The sequence below is a fragment of the Cynocephalus volans genome, chromosome 8 (genome assembly GCF_027409185.1).
Source record: "Cynocephalus volans isolate mCynVol1 chromosome 8, mCynVol1.pri, whole genome shotgun sequence".
Classification (NCBI taxonomy): domain Eukaryota; kingdom Metazoa; phylum Chordata; class Mammalia; order Dermoptera; family Cynocephalidae; genus Cynocephalus; species Cynocephalus volans.
The window spans coordinates 34916645-34930884 of NC_084467.1; the positions used below are offsets into that span (position 1 = coordinate 34916645).

Below are 14240 nucleotides of genomic sequence, written 5' to 3' on the forward strand. Positions count from 1 at the left end.
AATAAGATTTGTTATCTAAATCAAATTCAAATTTGACTGGGTGTCCTGTATTTTATCTGGCAACTCTACCTAGAAGCAGAGACTGCAACAGGCTCTCTTGGTCAAGTGCTTTCAGGAGAAGGAGAGTGAGGGAAGCAGGGGAAAAAAGCAAATAGTGTGGACCCAGCTAAAGACTAGCTTTAGTCTAATCCCACGTGGCAAATTCCGGAGCAAAAACTATACCACAAAATTAGATACCACCATGATGCAAAGGAGCTGACCTTGTGTACCTTCCTACCAGTTAGTCATAAATGATGTCTGCCAGGAGGTGGGCACATAACCCAGGTGACTTGGCTCCCAAGGCAGTTCCCTAGAGAAAGGGACAGCTGTGAGTTGTTAGTCACCACTTCCAGCAAGGGGAATGTGTGCACCATCTGGTAAAGAGGATCTTGGTTGGGCACCAACAGCATCGATTACAATCCCTGGAGCGGAACGTGCCTCATCTAACCTCACCATGGTTCATAGCTCTGTTAGTGACAAATGCTGAATGTAGTGGGACAGCATTATGCTATGAACTTGAAACACATCATTAGTTTTTATTTTTATGAGTCTTATTCATACACCTAATTTAAAGAATCATATAATTCTACAAGACCTAACAGGAAAACAGCATTCCTTACTCTTTTTCTCCTCTTACATTTTCTCTGTCCTTGCGGGTTTGTGCCTTAAAAGAGAAATCCCTTTACTGTCATTACGGTGGGTTTCAGAAGGGGCTGAAATTAATGGCATGTGTTTAATCTATTATCTTTACTGATGACATGGAGATTATTTATTTATTTATTTTTGGTGGCTGGCCAGTACAGGGAAGAGATTTAATTTAATATGTTCAACAATTCCATGAGGTAGTGTGGCAGAAAGTGTTACTTGGCTATTCAAAACCACTCTCAACTATCTTCTTCCTTGTGGCCTCCCACTATAGACGCAGAAGAGCCAGATTCTTACTTCCTAGCTCATTTTGCAGTAAAAGGTTGACAATGAGTCAGAAAAGGAAGTCTGCTGAGGGCTTCTTGAAAAACTTGGCTCTTTTAAAAAATGAACCAGTGCAGCTGGTGCCATCCCTCACCTCTTCTTCCTGCCTTTCATATAGATATATTGCCCTCTCGAGACCATGAGGCCGCAGACACAGGCATAAAAGCTAAAGTGTTCTGTTTCAAATCAAGATGAGTAACAGACACCAGATTTATCCTCCTACTTGAAACAACTAAAACCCTGGACAAAATATATGAAACAATGGCTTTCGGCCACTGGGCATAAGGTAATGCAAGACAGTGCTTTCCGAGAGAGGGGAAACACATAGTGTGGGCCCTAGCATTGTCTAAGCTTACTGACTAAAGGAAATTTACAAGCCACAGCACAGGGAGGGGGAAGCCAGGCAGAGGTTGGCAATGTCCTTAAGTTGAAGAACCAGATGTGGGATTCTAAAGAAACCAAGGCAGCTGGAATTTGCAGGGAAGAGGACCAGAGAGAAGAGACCTGCGCAGAGAAAATCTGTGGAGGGTCTCCCTCAAGTTTACAGCTGCATAGTGATCAGTACATGTATGTGAGGAAACCAGCCAAGGCAAAGGAAAGAACCACCTTAAACAATTGTTCAGAGAGAACAATTTCTGGTGCACCCACAGGGACAGAAACAATTTGTGTTCCCAACTAGCCAGAGCAGAAAGCCTCACAATTCACAATCTGGCTTCTGCCTTCCTCTCCTAAAGTATCTTCCACTACATTGTCACACAAACTTTTGTTCCAGTCATACTGATTATTTGTTGTTCTCCAAAGACAAGACGCTCTGTCTTTACTGTGCCTTTGCTGTTCCCTGTGTCTGGAAGAGGAAGGCCATTCCACTAGTTGTCTGCTTTACTCCACATTCAGCACAAGCATTCTCAGCTCCTGAATGACTATAAACTATCTCCAAACCTAGTCCAAGGCAGGCGTTTTTCTGTGCTCCAAAAGCACTCTGTGTTCATCTTTATCTCAGGAATTATTATATGTGGTAAATTTAAATGAGATGCAGATATTCAAATTCCATTTAAATCAGAAATCTCCTAGTGTCATTTTAACTGTTTTTACCTCTGTATATGTATGAGAAAAGGAAAATGCCGATGATTCTCCTCTGGTTTAACAAAGAAAATTCACAAGTGTTTATACCTTGCAGAAAACAGAGATGCCAACAATTATTAATGAAGACACTCAATCATTTTCAACCTTGAGATTAAAGATTATTTTCATAGAACATACCAGCAGTCCCAGAAGCCCTGTTGTTTTCTGGGACTACCTTGTAAAAAATAACATTTGCAAGAACAATTGTATGATGCAGAATAGTTTCTGCTTATCTGCAGCTGTGAGGAAGGAAGGAATATTTTCTCTTCTCACCTAGCTGAGGGTTCTTTCATAAGCAGTTAGAAGGACTTACAGTTTGACGGCTAAGCTTTGAAACTCCATTAATAGGCAAAAAAAAAAAAAAAAGCAAAACATCAGAGGCATGCAACTTACAATATGGAAAGGAAAAGGACATATTAATGAATAGAATATGGGATTTATAAAGGTTGGCATCTATTAGGTTGAGCCATGTAGAATTGCTGTTTTGTATGTAAAAACAGTCAAAGAGCAGCAATTGCATAAGGTTCAACCTAATACACTCTGGGGTATAACTGATGAGTTACCTGTTTGTCTATATATAAGCCCTTGGAAGGCAGGAACTATATAACTTGTCATCTTTCAAACACCCAGGAAGTCTGTACATAGTAGGTGATAAATAAATGTTAGATTTTGGTTCCTATCTTTGATCTTTCTTTTAATAAATGAATCCATTGATGACACCCTTGCTGTGTGGCCTATTGTTTCTAAAGCCAAATCGATTTTCCAGTAAACGTGAAAACACAGGCTTTCAGATCTGCTTCTTTTGCTCTTTTACCAGATTGCTACATTGGCATGTGTTCAATTGCTATTTTCCAATCCTGCAATCATCATTAAAAATTGCTGTTCATTTAGGTAACAGACATTTGCTGTATTGCTTCACTAGAAATGAACTCCTGGGAGGATTGCACAGATAAATTATTAAACCTCCATTTTATTGTTGACGCCCTGTCTCCTGATTCTGCTGTGCTCTAAATGGAAAAACCTGGGAGAGGCTGAAGTGGCCTCTCTACCCCCAACTACCTGGAAGTTTAGAGAGGACAGGACCAGAGAGGTAATTAGGCGGTGGAAAGTGCACTCTGCTTGGTTGGACTAAGGAGTGGCTTCTCTTCTGTGTTTTATCAGGCTAGCTGAGTGACTTTGATCAAGTCAGCAAACCCATCTGGGATTATTTCCTTGGCCAATAAAATAACGGTCATGTCAATGACCGCTTTGCATGTGAAAATGCTCTAATAAGCAAGAAATTAGTATTACTAGTGGTAGTACGAAAACAATTGGGTCTCCGGTCAGACCAGAGGTCTGTGATAGATGAAGGAGCTCAAGAGGAGGAAAAAGAATGAAACAGATGCAGGTTCTCGCTTTGGCTTTAGCATTGGTGAACTATGCATCTTTGCACAAGTTTGATTCTCCATACCTCAGTTGCACCATGAGCAAAATATGGATAATAAGAGCCTTACAGTACAGCTGGGAAAAATCTCTGCTAGAGAATTACGCCCTAATGCTATAAGGCGCCTTATTGTATGCAGTGAATTAACTTCTTTACTACGAGTCTAGTAAAGTATTATCCTTGAGAGAACTGCGAAAATAGTCACCGAAATCATTTTCTGAAAGGCTTAAAACTTTCACGGGATTCCGACTGAGAAAGGAGGGTGTAAAGGCTTTTAGTGTTCAATAAAACGCAATAGAAACATAAGGTGATTATAAAATAAAACAGTTGTAATGCCCGTGAGTGGGGTTGGACGGGAAGTAAGACAAGTGCAGCAACTGTTGGGCTCTAGAACCCGGGCCCTGAAGCCAGCACACATGTCAAGTCCGGGAAGATCCTCTCAGGTCCCACACCCACTTCTCAGCATCTGGGACTTCACCTCTGCAGCTGTGCCTCCTGGACCATTAGCTCCGGGAGTTTGCGCTGGGTGTCCTGGGACTTGGAGTCCGCGAGGCTTCCAGTCTCTCAGCAGGAACCGCAGATAGGACTACATCTCCCAGTTTACCAAGCGGCTCTCCGCACCTACATACAGCAGCCAATGGGCAAAGAGGATTCGCCTGGGGCGGGATCTCACTGGCCAATCCCTGCGGAGGAGAGAGAAGCCGTCGGAGGGGGCATGCTGGGTCACGCGTGCCGGAGTGGAGTCGGGGAAGCGCGGAACCGAGCGTCGAGGTTGAGTTCTCTGGAAGCGGGGCGGTTGGCCACGTCGAGTCGGACACGCATCCGCCCAGGGTCCCTTGTAGGGTGGCCCGACCTTCTCTGCCAGGCACGCGGCTGTGGTTCCTCAGCTCAAGCTTCGTGCTGGAGTCTACTCTCCGGGGCGCTGAGAGGCGCTGAAGGGCGGCGCGGCAGGCCGAGCCTCGGCTCCCACCTCGGCCGCTCCAGAAGTGACCCCTCCTGGTGGGCCTGACCTGGCTCAAGCTCTGTGAGGTTGTGGCGGGGGAGGGAGGCAGCCGCGCAAAACTTTAGCAAGATGAGTTTGATAACTGTAGGACAAGGCAAGCCTATATGCTGAATCCCTTTGGCTTTAACCTCTTTTTTTCCAAACTTGACCCTAGCTCTTTAGGGCAGTGGTTCTCAAGTGTTTTAGGGACATGGAATCCTTTGAGAGTGTGATGAAAACTGAAGACATTAATCTCTGAAAAACATAAACTCCACCCCCCCCCCACATTCCCTAAAGCCCATCCATGGGTCACAGGATGGTTTCCAATGTTAAGAACTAAAGAATTTTAGCAAGATTGGAATGGCTACAATATTTTGAAAGTTAACTATTGATTAAGCTATATATTTGTGGTATAAGTCAGTAAGTTGCAACCATACCTCAATATGATTTTTAGATCTTGGATTCTTATTTAATGTGTCATAACACTTTTCCATGTTATTGCATAGTCTTAAAATATAATTTTAGTTTCCACTTAATAGTCCATTGAATGGACATTTCCTTATAGTTGTTCATCTAGGTGGCTTTCAACTTTTTGTATTAAAGACTGGGCATCAGACATCTTTGTGGAGATAACTTTTCCATTATTTTGGATTACTATGATGAGATAAATTCCTAGGAGTGGTCAAAGTATTTGAATATTATACTTGACAGATAAGGCCAACTTGCTCTCTAATAGAAAGGGCCAGTTTAGCCTGTCACTCAGAAAAAATTGTTCTTGTTATTTGCTTTTCTTTGATTACCACTGTTAACATTTTCCCCATATATTTATTTACTTTTTTGGAAGAATTTGCTGTATCGGAAATTATTCATATAAAAATTAATTATAAAAGGGAGAAACGTCCATTTTGTTAAAAAGTCTCAGTTGACAATAATATCTTTAGAAAGCAAGAGAGCTCATTTCTAAATGTGGGTGATGTCAATATCCTTTCCTAGAGAAAGGGTATGTATAATGTTGGTAAAAGACTTTCTTTCCTAGGTTAGGATCAGGATATATGTTCACGGTTGGTATTTAAAATGCTGGAGTGGCTTTTAATATTATTGTATCATCTATCCATTTTCAGAGTCTTCTGGAAAAGATTATTTTCTCATAGATATATCAGAAGAAGGGGAGTGGGGGACATTTCCAAGTACAGATAGTGGGAGATGAAGGTTTGAGCCCACTTCTCTAAGTAGTACAGGAATGATATGTGTAGAGCAGGCAATGGCTATTTCAAGCTAGTTGTGAAAACAGTAAACAGCTCTAATGGTCATATATGGGCATGTCCTAGAAATTCATAGCAACATTTCCCCATCAAGACTAGGAAATTCAGCCTCTCAATTTTTCTTTTTTCAGGATAGTCATTTAGTGAGGTTTCCCTTCCACTTCCCCAACATCCCATAACCACCCCCAAAAAGTCATTAAACAATAACTTACATACTCATTTCATTAGAAAATTAGGTAAAACTTATATTACAAAACCAAACCTAAAATAAATTTGCAGAATTAGATTGTGTTTGAGAAACCAGTCACTATTTAATTGGATTAGATTTCAACACAGAGATGATTGTGTTTCTCTGAATAACCTTAATTTAGGAAGATTACATTCTTCCAATATGTGGAAAAACAACAAATACACTTTCTTCTCTCAGTCACTGAGGAAGAAATCTTCTCTATTGCTGGGCCAACACTATTTCTTTTTTGCTGCTCTTTTCCCTTCTCCTTTCCTTGGTTTCCCCTTTCCACGAAGCTTCTTTAGACGCCTTTGCTCATCCTTAAGATACTGATGCTCATCTCTGTAGAGGCTGAGAAAACAGAGTGTCTCCATGAGTGCAAAGTAAGTATTGTGATCTGGACACCGGTCATAAGTCTCCTTCCTCTTGTCCAAAGGGTGTTCACTAAACAGTTTCACTGCTTTCATAGATTTAGAATCAGTAGACCTGGCAACTTCACCAAATAGCCAGGCACTCAGAAGAGAGTATGTAAGGCATATTCTGAAAGTGAAGACATTTCTTGAGAAGCAAGGATCAAGAGTCCCTGGACCCGACCTTCCTCCCCATGCACTTCTGTTCCAGAAGTACTGTTCAGCCTCTCAATTTTCAAGTCTAAAAAAGATGTAACTGATCCTGCTTCTAGAGCAGAAAAGTAAGGATTTTCTCTTTTGGAAGTTTTCAGACTTAGGGTTTCTAGCTGTGGGTCTTTGAGTAACCAGCTTAATCTGTCTTTGCCTTATTTTCTGTATTGTAAAAAGAAGATAATATGAGGGTACTTCACAAAGTTATACAGAAATAAAAGATAATACAAATCTTTCATGAACTTTTTCAAGTTCCCTTGTAGTACCTACCTCATATGTTTCTTGTGAGGATTAATATACCTCAAGTGCTTAGAACAGTCCCTGGCACCATGCAAGAGTTAGCTGTTATCAACACTATCACCGAAACTATTAAGTTACAGTTAAAATTAGATTCGAATTAGAGTTTTAATATTCTTTAAAATAAATTCTGTCCTCTGTTTTTAGAGCCAGATTTAGGTCATGCCAGGTCATAGCTGAGAGGCAGATCTTGTTCTGTGCTCAGGTATAACAAGCAGAAATGAAGAGGAAGTTGGGTTCACACCTCTTTTTAAACCTCTTCAGAGACTTTAGGGTTTCCTATTCCATACACATCTCTGATTCCAGCAGAGGTCATTACAGTCATTGTTGCATCCGTCTATCCATCCATCCATCCAACTTTATTAGGTGTTAAATTACTGAATTAAGTTCTGTGGATACAAGATGAATATGCAATTCTATCCCCTTCACAGACTTTGACCTGCACCAAGATTATTCTTTCTGCTTTGATATAGTGCCACAGCCTTGCATCACTTTTTGATTAAAAAGCAGAGGAGAAATTTTTCTTGAGCTTTGGAGTTAGGTTTTCTGAAACTTCAGGTGAAACTCTTAGGCCACAATTGTATTCAGTCTTTATATTCTTTGTGGATATTTTCATGTAGAACAAGGGAAGAGGAGAATTTAGCCCAAGGTCTGCCACTCTTGGTTTATGTTTTACTTCACACCTGCCTCACAACCTGTGGGAAGTTTAAGGCAGGATTTCACTATGGAGAAAGGTGGGATTCTTAATTTTTCATTTATCTTCTTGCCATAATAATGTTTATTCTTTTGTTTAATATTTGAGTAACTGCATTTTGTCTATTGTTTTGAACCCATGTGCTCTAGGAACTAAGGCAGGATGGCACACTTCACTGTTCATGAAAATGTGTGTATGGACAGTCAGACAAATACATGCCAACCAATTTTGGCCATTTAAAAAATTGTTGGTTTTTTGGGGGGGTGGGCGCTGTCTGGTGCAGCAATTCAAACCCATGGCTTTGGTGTTACAAGGCTGCACTCTAACCAACTGAGCTAACTGGTCCACCTCTAGGTGTCTTTATTTCTGGTCCTTATTACTAGACTCAGGATCCACTTTGGATGGCCCAGATTCTATATTGCCTTGGGTGTGTTTGAGAGGTATGAATAGTTATGTTCTGCTGCTTTGCATCTGGACAGATATGTCTTTGGGATTGCTCTGAAAACATGGCTTTTAAATGAGTTCCAGTTTGGTTTGTTTTTGTTTTGTTTTATTTTGTCTTTATTTAATTCTGCTGAGACCCTTGGGCTTCCTTAGGTTGGATAAAGAGCCATTTGGTTTTTCCACAGATCTAAAGGTTACCTTTTGAAATTATATCCATCCATCTATCCATTCATCCAACATTTACTAAACACTCACTGTTAAATAAAAAGACCAGTTACTATACCTGAACATTTACCTTTTACAGGTGTTTCAGTGGAAAACTTTGAGAAGTGCTGAATACTGAGAAAGTGAGAGTGAGGAGAGGGAAGAGAGTGAGGGAAGTTTGATTTTTTGGACAATATTGTTTTAACTTCTTACCTCCCATTCAATTTCTTATTAACAGGCCATTAGAACCCCATATCTAATATTAGTTACTCCTTGGTTGGAACAAGGGGAAGAGCCATGGCTCTTGGATTCTCAGAGTTACGGTAAAGAGGAGCCAAGCAATAGCCACACAGGTGAGGGCGGGCTGGAGTAATTTCAGTCAAGGAGGAAAGCCTTGAGGTTTTAACTCACCCCATAAACATTCAAATAGAAACTCTGACAATAATTATGTAATTTCTAGTTCTGAAACCCAGGGATAATAAGCTACTTCCATAGTTAAACTATAATGAATTTAGGTATTTTACTTTGTATCATTTGATTGCTGTGCTGTCTTTATCTTGTACCAGTGGACTGTAAGATAGGCAAACAATTGTCTGCTTGAATGACATACAATTTTTTCTCCTGGAACTTTATTAATTCTTATTTAGGGAAACTTGGCCGGGGCAAAGACAATTGGATCTTAGCCTTATCTTTGAATCCTTGTTGTGACTCCTGATTAATCAGTATAAACTACGTGCTCCGCGTTGGGGATTTCTCTCAGCTCCAGTTTATTTTCTCTGGCTTCTGAAGTTTTGGTAATAGGCAGTCAGGGTAGTTGGCTGAGTAAGACCTTATGTGTATGTTATAGTAATAAAAAATGTATATGTAGAAAGTGTGATTTCAGAAGTTTTGGGGGACTGCTTGAAGGGAAGTAATTTTTTTACATTCAATTTTATTTATATTTATTTTCGTGGGGTACAGTGTGTTGTTTCAATACATGCATATCAATACATGCAGAGTGATTCATTTAGGGTAGATAGCATAGTTTTGTCTCTATTAGTTCACCCCTAATCTTCCCTCCCCCACGCCTCCCAGCCTTTAGTAATGATTATTCTATTCTATCTTTTTTTTTAAACACACAAAGATTAAAATCCTTATTGCAAAAAGAACTCTTAAAAATGAATTAGAAACATCTAAGCAGCAATTTCGTGAAGGACATGAACGGATAAGTCACATGCCCCAAAGAAACACATGGTTAATAAGTATATTCTAGGATGTGGTTGCAGGTTGGGGCAAAGCTGGGCTGGCCTGGCCCAGCCAGGTCTCAGGATCCCTGGCGCAAAGAGCTAGCTCTGTTGTTGTCCTGGATGTATGGTGGTGGGGGCAGGGCTGAGGCCCTGGCCACATCTCAGAACCCTCCAATGGGCATTGGGCTGTTTCTGTTGCTGGCCTAGATGAGAAAGTAAATTTGATAAACTTTGGCATATTCAGTTGAGTAAGGTTTGGAAGGATCTACACAATTCTCTCTGTTCTTTTTAAGCTCGTGAAGATTGTCTTTTTTAAGAAACCCTACGGAACCTTAGCAGTCTTTGTGTATCTAAAAATTCCCATTCCTTATCGTCTTGCTTTAGAAAGCAAATATGTTTGAGAAAATGCTTTTAAAGATAATTTCAATTTTTATTTAGTTTTTACGTAGCTGTGTGTCACATATGTTCTAGGTACTGGGGATATAATGGTGGGAAAAGCAACATGGTTCCTGCTCTCACGGAGCTTACAGTTTTCTTGGGGAAGATAGACATTAATCAAAGGCTTCCAACAGAAAAAAAGCCCGTATTGTCTAAGGTAGAGAGTTTTATCCAAGACTTAATTAGTGGTAATTTGAATCACTTGGCATAATCATTTGTCGCAGCTTGTCCCTGATCTTTGAGTCTAGAAGTAGCACTGGGTGAGTTATGTACAATTAGTCACATCCTTTGTCTTTCCTCATGTGCAGGAATCCCAGTTTTCAGAAGCTGTACTGATCTCTAGTCTGGAACAAGGGGCAGAATGCTGTGTCTCAAAAAAAGTGATGTCAAGGAAGATGCACCCAGAGGAGTGTTTGAAGAATGAGCAGCTGGAATTAAACAACATTTCTGATTTTTAAGATATGGTGAATTAGAGCAATTATGCCAGTGGCATTTTATATAGATACTAAATTCCTTAAAACCCAGCAGTAGGTCTTAGGGTTTTTTGATTATGATCTATACCACTAAATTTGCCTTAGTATAAATGTTTGCCTTGAAGCAAAGGGCTACTTGAAAGTATGGGCTCTGGAGCCAGTCTCCTGGATTTGAACCCCAGTTCCGCCACTGATTAACTCTGTGATGCTGGGCAAGTTACTTCTCTGTGCTTTGGTCCACCTGTAAAATGAAGATAATAATAGTACCAATGTCATAAGGTACTATTACGTAAGGATAATTCTATGTTACCTATTTCATTGTTTTTCTTTGATGTGCGTTTTTTCATGTTTTAGGAATCTTTGAAAATGGGAATGTCTTGAAGCTGATGCCAGCTTACAGTCTTTTCTGACCAGGTGGCAGTGGTGATAAAGTCATTACCTGTGCATTTGCAAACATCAAAAGCATAAGTATCAAAACTTGCAGAATGGGTGTCGATGGGTTGAAAGAAAATCTTGGAGATAATAGGGGAGTGCTGTTTTAACTTCCTGGAATGAAATGGTTGTAGGGAAAGTAGTGAATAAAGTATATTCTGCCACATTCCTGAAGAGGAGCCATGGTAAGCTAGGTACACATAATTGCAAAACTGACATCAAAGCCTAGCACCAATGTCTTTTAATACATTTATGGCTTCTTTTAAGAAATGCTGTATCCCAGTGCTCATGATGGCGCAGAGAGCAATATTCTAAATTGACAACTCTGAGTCAAAATGTCGTGTGAGCCACAGGCTGGCCCGCAAAAGCAATTCTAATGAAAAAAACTCACATACTTAAATAGACATGTTAAACTCCTATTGAATAAAGAAATAACTGAATTTGGGACTTTAGTTTAAAAAGGTGAAGGTGGCCTGATGAAGAGGACGTAGGGAAGAGATGTAGCGCTGAGTTATGGAGATAAGGGCAAAATGCACAAAAACCTGGGGAAACTTCATATCAGTTACTTCCATGACAGAGCTGTGGCCAAAAAGAAGAATGTGGAGTGAATGAGTATGATGTACACTATGAATCATATACGATTACTCCATAGTTTGCTATGTTCAGTTACATTAGTGTGCTTAAGTTCAGATGCTGTTAGTTGGTGGTGCAAGACAGTAACATTCTGAAAAAATTACGTATGAACCATTGCAACTTCTGTGTAATGATGGCTTCATTCCCCTATATGCTAGTCACATGGAGCTAATTTGAGTTATAGACACATGCTTTACAGCAGAATAGACTGAACTTTACACTGTCCCCTAATAACCTGGCCAATTAGGTGCTATTCACATTTTACAGATAAGAAAATGGATCGAGGATCAGAAACTTCCTTTTGGTCACATGGTTGGTGAATGATGATGATGCTAGAAATCAATTCAGGTCTTCCTAACTCCAGAGCCCATGATTTTTTATACTTATATCACAAAACCTTCTCCAACCAGATTTCTCTTATTCCTCACATCCTCTTCCCCCATAATTATCTTCCAAAATAATCATTCCATTTTCTGGATGAACTCCTAGCGGAGTCTCCATCTGGCTAAGGTTTTGGAATGTGGCAAGTAAGCAGAAGCAAACAATAGTTGATTTTTAAAAAGTGTTTTCTAAAGTTGCTTGATAAGTTTGCCTCTCAAATTACTATGTTTAATTAGTAACTGTATTTCCTGAGATTATAAGGTCAATGTCTATCTCTGGACAAAAACTGCCATGAGATCTACAGAATGTTAGGTTTGCATTTTGAAGAGCCTTTCAAAACTAATTGCATTATGTAGGTAAACTGCCACCAGATGTCAACAAGTGCCTTAAGCATATGATCTGACCTATATGACAGGTCTGATTGTCATAAATATTCCATTTATTTAGAGAAACAAAGTTATAACAAATAGAACTTTCTGTTAAACAAGTACTATAAGTCTAAATTATTGTGTGGTATACACAAAGATGTTATTTGCAGAGCAAGCTTTTCAAATAGATGACTAAATTATCATTTATTTATTGAAGACATGCATTTGACATGATAAGCATTTTGCTGTATTTATATGGTTTTATTTTATAATTACAATATCATAGTCTCTGTTTTATTGATGTGGATTTATTGAGGTTCAGAGAAGTTAAATGACTTGCCCAAGGTAATTGTTGACCTAAAAAAGACACTGAGATCAAATATATAAAGTAGGGTTTATTTGGGCCAGGGCATTGCAGTAGGAATACATGTGCCATAATAAACTATGTGCATAGGAGCCTGGCTGGTTAGCTCTGTTGGTTAGAGTGCAGTGCTATAACACTAAGGTTAAGAGTTTGGATCCCTATACTGGCCAGCTGCCAAAAAAAAAAAAAAACCCAAAACAAAACTATGTGCATAAAGGAAGACAAAGGTTTTTAAAGACAAACAAGAAAATTTTACACAATTTGGTTTTAAACAAAGAGAACATTGGTTACAGGGACTTAACAAAGGAGTTGATGCCTGTTCATTAGTGGAGGCAGTGTAAAGCAAGTGTTCTTGTACATCTGGCTAACTGTCCTTGTGACTCATGTAGCAAGTTGTAGTTTGAAAAGTCCTTGGCAAAAGTTTTTGTTACAGGCATATATGTGTAAATCTTTGTAATGGTTCTTATAGGCATGTATGTGTGAATGCCCTCCCTTCTCAGCCTTCTGGCTTTATTTTTATTAGAGTTTGTCACACATGGCTACATTTTGATTCTGACATCATACATCTAGTAAGTTTGAACATAGCCAGGTAGTAGTTAAGTAATGGAACCAGAATTCAAACTTTGGTCAAACTGATAACATAGCCTCTGATCTTTCCACTATTTGAACCTGCTTATGTTTGAAGAGACTTTAGAGGTCGTTTTCTTCAACTTTGGACTTCATGCTCCAATCCCTTCTCCCCCATACCAAACACATGGTAATTCAGCTTCTCTATAAATGTTCATGATGTGGTCTCCTACATTGTTGTGTGGATCTAATTATTTTGAAAGGTCTTCATATTAGGCTATATATATGCCTCCCTTTAACTTTTGTTAATAGATTCTACTTCTGCCTTCAAGACAGATAAACAATATTCCAGATGATAGCTCTTCAAGTAAATTAAACAATGTATGTTTCTCCTTAGCCATTGTTGGTATTTCTAATAGTTGTGCCATACTATTGGCCCATATTGAGCTTGTGGCGAACTAAACCTTAGGTCTCTTTTCCATGGCAGGTCAAGTTTCTAGTCTCACCCATCCTCTTCCTGTGCATTTGAACCTGGGTGCCTTGTAATACATTTCTTCTTTCTCTTGGGTGCGTTGTACAAAATCAATTTTCTTTTTCTTTTTTTTTTTTTTCTTTCTTTCTCTTTGTGACTTCTGAGTGAGTACAACATTGCCTTTTCTTTGCTTATTTACTTTATCATAGAATTTCCAAAGTTTATCTTGGTTATAACTCCTGATTTGGTGGCTTCATCTGATATTAGGCCCCTTAGAGTAATTTTCCTTTGAATCCAGAGCCTTCTAACCTTATAAAAATGGAAATGTTTTCTTTCTTCCTCTAAGTCTTCTTATATCATTCTTGGGGTAGAAGCAGGAAAAAGAGTTAAAATTGTTACAAAGTATGAAAAAGTATCTCGGGACTAGGTTCCCTAGAATTTGGAAAAGTTTCTTTGTGACGTTTTTTTTTCCTTTTTGGAAGACATTTCTACTTTTTTCGATTAGGAAATTCATTTGCTTGTGCATTCAGTAGCTAATTGCATGGGTAATAGGTTGTGTTTAGCAAGTACTTACTATTTGAAATCACAAATCATAATCTAA

General features: G+C 39.2%; 1 pseudogene; it reads right to left on the minus strand.

Moving 5' to 3' along the window:
• Window positions 1-6262: 6262 nt before the first annotated feature.
• On the minus strand, window positions 6263-6582 carry LOC134383120 (small ribosomal subunit protein mS33-like; annotated as a pseudogene).
• Window positions 6583-14240: the final 7658 nt, after the last annotated feature.